Here is an 8,408-nt window from a genome sequence, read left to right on the forward strand (position 1 = left end):
CAAAAGAAGGCTAGACATATCGGCGCTTTCATCTGGGAATTAAGTGTTATTTGAAGGCCTTAAAGTGCCGTTCAACACTTGACCTTCTGTACCGAAGGGTCAATTAAGGTCAGAACCTCCCAGTTTTGCCTATATTTGAGTTCCTCTGTTTCTCAAGTCAAGTCGGCAAGAAGGTGGATTCCAGTTTGAGTTCTTTTCAGTTTCCATCCCTAATATGACTTTTGAAAGTGTTTAAAATGAGAAAATGAGAAAAAAATTATGGAATATGATTGGTCTCTAAAGGTGCCCCTTAAGATCCAAAATTTTGCTTGGTACGCTAGTTTGGGAATCCTTCAAACAAGGACCAAGGCTTTCAAAAATTGGGAGTCTCCTTGTCTTGAGAACCTCCTCACAGTTGGGTGGAAACTATGGGATCATATGAATGATGTTTGTATTGGGGCTGCTATGTCATTGCTTAACATCACAGCTTCTAGTGCTGTCTAGTTAGCCATGTCATCCATTGAACAGAACTAGCAGGAGATTCACTTCAATTCAGATCTAGTTAAGTAGTAACCTTCTAATACAAGCTGTTTAAAGCTATAAGTTGCGGGTTTGAGGTTCAAAGATGGGACTGGGGGTGTAAGGCTGTGATTCGTGGTAGTGCAGGAAGTGTTTGCTGCATTGTTTGAGAGAGTTTGTGATTCCTAGTTGATTAAAAGAGTGTGTATTACAACTCTTTCATGCGTGATGTAATGGAGCAGCAGTGTCACAGGATTTAGTTGAGCTGTGTCCATAGGTTCATAGTATCGTGTCCTCCCCACACTCCCAACCAAATCAGTTGAGAATTCAATCTCTGCCACTCAAAACTTGAAAATGCCAAAGAAGTTGGCAGAACCAGCAAATGGTGCATTACCCTATAATAAACTTAGTTATAAAATTTAATATGTGATGGTTAGACTCTTTTTTCAACTAACAAGGACATCTTCTACAACTCCTAGTTTAGAAAAATCCTAGCACTCACTTATATCTTGGTAATCAAATACTCTACAAGGAAGGCTTAACTTAGATTTTAATTAAATGGGGAAGCAAATGGCCACTTTAAAGTATGTTCAAATGTGAACTGAATGATTTCTAAAACTATTTTTCAGACATTCTGATTGTAGGAGAGAATTCACCCACTAGGTGGTGCATGTTAACATCATTATGTTGCATGTACCGCATTCAAACACCTAGATGACTCAAATCATTTATGGTATGCATTTAATATTCCTAACTTTCTAAAGTCTTTAAAAGACACTTGTAATACATTAATTTATATAAGAGAGGCCATACCTTGAGTATATGTTGGTAGCCAGGTTCAGCCTCAGCCTTAGTCTATTTTTCTAAAAGTGTTAATTTTATCCCAACTTATGGATAAGGGTTCCCACGTCTCACATACCAAACTCCGAAGTGTAAAGATTTTTTTTTTTTTTTTTGAGAAACCAGTCTGTGCGACAGACCAACGCTTTTATTAAAACATAAGAAAACTAATCAAACAGAGCAACAAGGATAATGTCCCCAGGTAAGTCTTCAACCCAAACCTAATGTTCTAGTTCTAGCCCAACCCGAGATTTCTTTGCCAAAGTCCTTCGGTGTAAAGATTAATTTGTCAAATATATAAGAACCGAAACTCAAAAAAAATAATAATAATATCATAAACCCACAAAGTTTAGAGAAATAATATAAACCCATATCAATGTTAATCATATGTAAAGAGAGAACCTGAAGATTGTGGGTGTCGCCGCCGATTTAGAATGGAAGAGAAGAAGTGCCGCCGAGTCGTACGGGAAGAGATGAAGCGCTGCCGAGTTGGATTGGATATGAGTGCGCCATTGATTTGAATATGGATTGGAAGAGAATAAACTAGAGAGCGGGGCCGACGAGTTGGATTGGATGAGAAGAAGTGCCTCTGATTTGAGGTTGTGGGTGTGTCGGGCTCTGAGGGTTTTGTGGGTGCGCCACAAATGTGGTATAACTGTCTGATTTGAGGGTAACAGAGCAATGAGCAAACGATGAGAAAAGCAAACGTGAGACAGGAGAAAGGGCTGAAAAGCGTGATGAATGTTTTAATTTTTTGTTTATATATAAAACTGGTTTAACCGGTAACCAAAAACCTTTAAAATTACATCAACGGTCAAGATCAAAACTAGAGTAAATTAACAGCTTAGATATAGGTGGGTACCGTGCCCCTTTTTTTTGGGGGTATGGTAGAATGACCCTTATATATATTAGTTATTTGATTTTGAATTGAACATATTTTTAGACCCTGTTTGGATTCTGAGAAAATAAAGAAAAATGAAAAAATCCAGGTTCTTTGAATTTGGAGAGAGATCCAATTTTAATGAGTTTGATGTGTTGAAGATCCACATAATTTGGGTTTACCCGTGTTTATAATATGATGAATAATTTTTAAATAAAAAATAGGCCACCACATCATTTAAAACATGCCACATTGTTTAATTAGACGCATAAGCAAACAAACTAATGAAAGTTAACAAATGGACCAATAACACTCATATTTAAAATTTCAGGGACTAATAACGATCACTTGAAACTTTAAGAACTAAAAAAATCTCAATAGGTAAACAATAAGGGCTAGCATTGTAGTTTCGCCTATTTTTTAAGTGATTTGGGTTATGACAATGTTTTTAATATAAAAAAAGTATACATCATTATTGACACATCATAAACACATAATTTGTGCAACACCCATACCAAACTTGTTTCATATGGATTTTGCCCAAATCAAAATCAAACAAAACAAACCTCTAAAAACATTAAAAAACAAAGACTCCAAAAAAAAAAACTTCAAAAGTAAAATAATACTTAAATCAAAGTTTATTAAAAGGTAATTCTTAAATTTATACAATTCATAGTTCACTAACTTGAAGTTGTTAAGTATAAAACTTGTGAAGAATGACTTTGTGAGTAACTGCGGTGAGAAGAAAATAACTTAGAAAAAAAAGGAAATAAAGAACATACTTCAAAAATAAATAGTAAAACATGTTAAGATAGCTTCAAAAGTTTTTTTTTTTTTTTTAAGTAGCAAGAAAAACCCTTTCAAAAAGGAGTCAACCCATGTGATATGTTATGTGAATCAACTTAACCCAACTTATAGTTTTGGAAGGTTGGATACAAATTGACCTATTTTATTTGTTGGCCCATAGATATTTACACACACTAACACACAACCATACCCATATTTTTTTCCTTTGAGTTTGGACGGATAATTTGGTCCAAATCCAATTTTTTCATACCTATAAAAGAAAATGTTAAATTACAAATTACATCTTCTAACTTTACCTATATCCAATTTAGTCTTATAACTTCATTTTCATTTAATTTAGTTATCTAAATTTTAATTTCCATTAAAATTGCATTGTTTGTAACCCAAATGACGCCCTTTTTAGTTCCCACTTTAGAACACTAAACAAAATTTTTCTAACAAAAGTGGACAAGAGGATTGAATTGAATAAAAATGAAATTATAGGATCAAATTAAATTTTAAGTAAAGTTAGTGAATTTACCCCAAAAAAGAAGTGGAAATTTGTCCCAACTAAATTTAACTTTAAAATTAAAAAAATTAATTAGTTAATTTTATGAATTTGAAACCGTTTAAAAAGAGAGGGTGGGGAAACAAGCTCGTGTCGCTAGAATTCAAATGGGGTGCCACAGCCTGCCTTATCTCTCACAATCATAATCACAATCACAACCTTATCTCAAACAATGGAGCCCCCACCTCTGAAGCTCGTAATCGTCCATGGCCCACGTCAAGGTGAATCCCTAGAATTCCGAGCCGGATCCAAGATCCAAATTGGCAGCATTGTTCGTGGCAACAACCTCCTCATCAAAGATGTGGGCATCACCTCTCCATTGACACAGAGTCTTCTTCTTCTTCTTCTTCATTCGGATCCGAGTCGGGCATATGGACCATCCGTGACCTTGACTCCTCTACTGGCACTCTCCTTAATAATATTGAGCTCTTACCAAACACTCCTCACGATCTCTCCGACGGAAATTCGATTACAATTGGTGAGTTTGCTTCTATCCTTGTGAATTTCAACAACAATGAGAGCTGGCTCAAATGGAACCCTAGGGCACAAGCCACTGAGAAGGAATTGTTTGCAGAGAATCGCGGATGGAAAGATAGGGTTTTGAGGAGTGAAGAAGAAGCAAAAAAAAACTATTTGGAATATAACCATATATATGAGAGAGAGAGAGAGAGAGAGAGTTGAAGGGGTTTTTCCACTAGCTAGTTATCTTCTTCCTATTTGCTTGGCATGGTAAGGAAATCTTCAAGGCTAAGAACAAACTACAAATTGGTCGTTGTTTGTGGTATATTATAAACCAAATGATACAATGCCAGAAATTAAGGCTTATGACAAACCTCAAATATATGTTATTGGTTTCTGATTTTTTTTTTTTTTAAGGATCTATTGCTTTCTAGAGTTAAAAAATGAGCGTTAGTCTCATTGTTTATTTAACTTATAGAGCAATAATGTGATTTTTTTAAGTGAAACTATATTGTTAGTCCCTAAAGTTTGCCTGTTGAGTACTTTTGGTCTCTAAAGTTTCAAGTGTACATTATTGGTCTCAGAAGTTTTAAATATGAGTGCTATTAGTTCCTATGTTAACTTCCGTTAGTTTGTGATGATGCACAAAAAAAGTCAGTGAGCTGATCGTTCACAAATGCTCCAATGGAGGTACCTGAGAAACAAAGAGAAAAGAACCTATAGAGAGTACTGGTGGGATGTCGAACAAAGACCCTTTGAAGGTTAAGTCAATGATGGAAGAATCTCCAAGAACTCAGGGATGCCAGAGCTAGGAGAATTTCACGTATCTTCAAGAAAACGATGTTTGGTTATTTTGTAGTGGTGTAGAGCTTGACCAACATTCCTTGAGTGTAGAGTCTTTCCTTATAGAGAAGATTTGGAATTAAGGCTTCGAGATCTTAGGGCTTCTCATTCCCATATAGGGGAAGATATAAACATTTAGTAGGGTCTTTGGACGTGGTGTGCAAGTTATTTCCATATAGGGACGCATGAGTGGAGAATACGCAAGAGTTTTGTGGGGCCCACAATGTTTAGCCATTGTTGTGCATAATCGCTCATCTAGCTCACATCGTTCGTCCGTCGGTTTGTATAATCGTCTACCGGACGTGTTGTTTATCCGTCGGTATGCTTAACTATTTGTTGATGCTATGCTTCCAAACTACCTGCCGACCTTTCATGTGCGTCAACCGAACCAATCGCGTGGCATTTGATGAGTCTTTTACCAAGTGGACGATTACTAGGGACGAATGAAATATCTCCCGATGGGTCTTATAGGCCAAGCATTTACATCCCAACGAGTTGAAGAGTTAGATGGTTCTTATGCTTAGAAAATATCCTCATCAGCTTATTTTCCTATGTGTCTAATGGAACAATGATGTGACATGTTTTAAATAATGTGGCAACTTAGTTATTATTAAAAGAACTATACATCATATTAGACACATCAGAACTAGGTAAACCCAAATAATGTGGGTCTTCAACACATCAAATCCATGTCTTCCTCCAAATTCAAAGTTCCTAGATTTCTTTATCTTTTCCTCCTTTTTCTCGAATCCAAATAGGACCAAGGAATATGTTTATGGAGAGAGAGAGAGAGATTGTAGCCAAGGGTTGAAGTATCTACATAATTGCATCCATATACGACCAAGTATAAATCTCTCAAGCAAAAAATACCCATCTTTCAAAATTGAATGCTAAAAAATCCTTAGACCTTCAACTTTAATGTTCATGGTATAATAATTCTAGTATGTATTTAATCAAATGGTTAACCACAAATACTAAATAGAATGACTACTTCCATTTCTCACCCAAATGAAACCAAAGGATACAAAGTTTTGAGTTCAACGAATATATGTATCTACATGTAAAATAATTGTTTTTGCACAGTGAGAGATCTGACTAGAGTGTTTCAGATGAGTGGCATAGGCCTTGACGAAATTGCCATCTCCATCTTCTTTTACTGCTACTATTGTGGCAATGGAGCTCTGAGGTAGCAAAATCCTTTAATATAATTGAAAATATTTCTAGACCCTGTTTGGCTTCCGAGAAAACAAAGGAAAATGAAAAAAAAAATTCCAGGTTCTTTCAATTTGGAGAAAGATCCAATTTTAATGAGTTTGATGTGTTGAAGACCCACATAATTTGGGTTTACCTGGTTTTGATGTTTATAATATGATGAATAATTTTTAAATAATAAAGAGGTTGCCACATCATTTAAAACATGCCATATTATTGTTCCATTAGATGCATAAGCAAACAAACTAATGGAAGTTAACGAATGGACTAATAATACTCATATTTAAAATTTCAGGGACCAATAATACTCACTTGAAAATTTAGGAACTAAAAAAGACTCAACATAAACAATAGGGACTAGCATTGTAGTTTTGCGTATATTTTTAAGTGATTTGGGTTATGGCAATGTTTTTTGATGATGCAAAGAAAATCAGTAGGCTGGATGCTTCGGACTTGACAGAATTGCTTGCTCCTTCGATGGCCTGGAAAAGAAAGAAAAACGATCAAAGGTGACCGGGGTTGCTGGCCAAGAACCCTCCGATGGCAAAGTTAGTTTTCTCTCTTTATTTTTGGAGTTCCAACTTTTTGGGAAATATCAAGCGTACCTTTTTATGGTCTGAATGGGTGTTTATATAGTGTTCTAGGAACAGTTATTGGGATTGTAACCTCCCCTAGATTTGAGAAGGTGCGAGGGTTCAGGGATAACTTCCACAACCGTTTAGGAGTTATATTTTCTCATACAACGGTCACTGGAAGTTATACGTATGTTGCGGAGTGGTGAAATGTACTCAGTAATTCCCAAGTGTAAAGGTCTCATCCAGAGGTCCTCTTATGGACAAACCCCTTTAGGACAGGGATGATAGCTTCCCTAGGACGAGTGCTGCGGGTGTGTTTTCGCCTATGGACGACCACGGGCGTTAGTCTCGTCTTGGTGCTTTCTTTTGGACGGCTGCTGGTGTGGATGACCATGGACAGTCTTGAGTAATTTAATTTTTCTTCATTCCTTATCAGTTGCCCCTTCGTCCAGGGGTCATGCAGTACATCACCAGACTTCAAGACGAGTTTTCCAAGAACATTTATTATTATTATTTTCTATTTTATTCATTTTTCAGACAGCGTACCACGTGTCATGCTTTCATAGGTGGTTGGTCACGTCAACTTACCTCCTTGAGGCAGATGCCATGTGTCGCCTTCTCATTGGTCTCGTCGTTGTGAATACCGAGACTTCTCTACCTATAAATAGTGGTTTCCCTCTCGTGCCCCTCTCATTTTTTCAGATTTTCTGTTTTGACATTCTCGTCCGTTGCCTTGTTTAGGAGTGTTCTCAGCGTCCTTAGTATCTTTCTTCTAGAGCCAGGTATTCCCCTTACTCTCACTCTCAGGCTTTCCTTTTTAAACTTTAGTATGTCTGAAATGGCTACCTGTTCGTCTAGCAACAGTGTAGACAAGGCCATAGACGAGTACCATGATTCTTCTAGTTATAGCACTTCCAGTAATGATAGTAGTAGTAGTAGTGGCCACATAACAGAGGAGTATGCCTCTGGTGTTCCTGGAATTCCCGTCGAAACCTTATAGGAAAATATTAGGACGAGGGCAGCCTCTGGAGCTGATACCTCGACGAGCATCCCGCCGTCCTCCCTTTTGGACGAAGAAGAAACTGTGTATAGTTGTGCTATAGAAATCCCTTCTAAGACGGACGAGAAGAGGTTAGATGCTCTTAAGAGTTGGTTCAAAATCCCAGACGATCTGAATCCTAGGTTAGCCGTTCGAGGAGAATAGTGTTGCCAACCCCGTTTTGGAATAGGTATTTACGAAGCTTATTTGCTATAGGGGCTTAGATTTCCTTTGAATGCCTTCGCTAGAGAATTACTCACTAGGCTGGGCTTGGGAGTTTGTCAGTTTAACCCCAACGCGTGGAGACTTATTGTCTCTATGCAAGTCTTATGGAGGGAGGTATTTGATGGGAACTGTCCTATCACCGTGGATGAGTTTCTGTACTATTATAAACCCTCCGAGATAAGTCAATCTCTAGGTTTTTATCAGTTCACAGCTAGGGGAAATGACTGTAGATTGATTAAGTCTTTACCTTCGTTTGACAGAAACTGGACAGAATTTTTCTTTGTCTCTGGTTTCAAGGCGGGGCATCCTATCGAGGTTGGTAGAGATGTATTTGCCCCTTATACTGGAGAATTAGGGAACCTTCGTCAAGAAGGTATGCTATGTTTTTCCTTCATTCTTTTTTTATTTGTTTTGGTATATTTTATCTTTAGACAGTTGTCTAACCTTAATTTTCCTCTTTTTTTTTTTTTTTTTTTTCCAACT

The sequence above is a fragment of the Castanea sativa genome, chromosome 11, assembly GCF_040712315.1.
Source record: "Castanea sativa cultivar Marrone di Chiusa Pesio chromosome 11, ASM4071231v1".
In the NCBI taxonomy this organism is placed as follows: domain Eukaryota; kingdom Viridiplantae; phylum Streptophyta; class Magnoliopsida; order Fagales; family Fagaceae; genus Castanea; species Castanea sativa.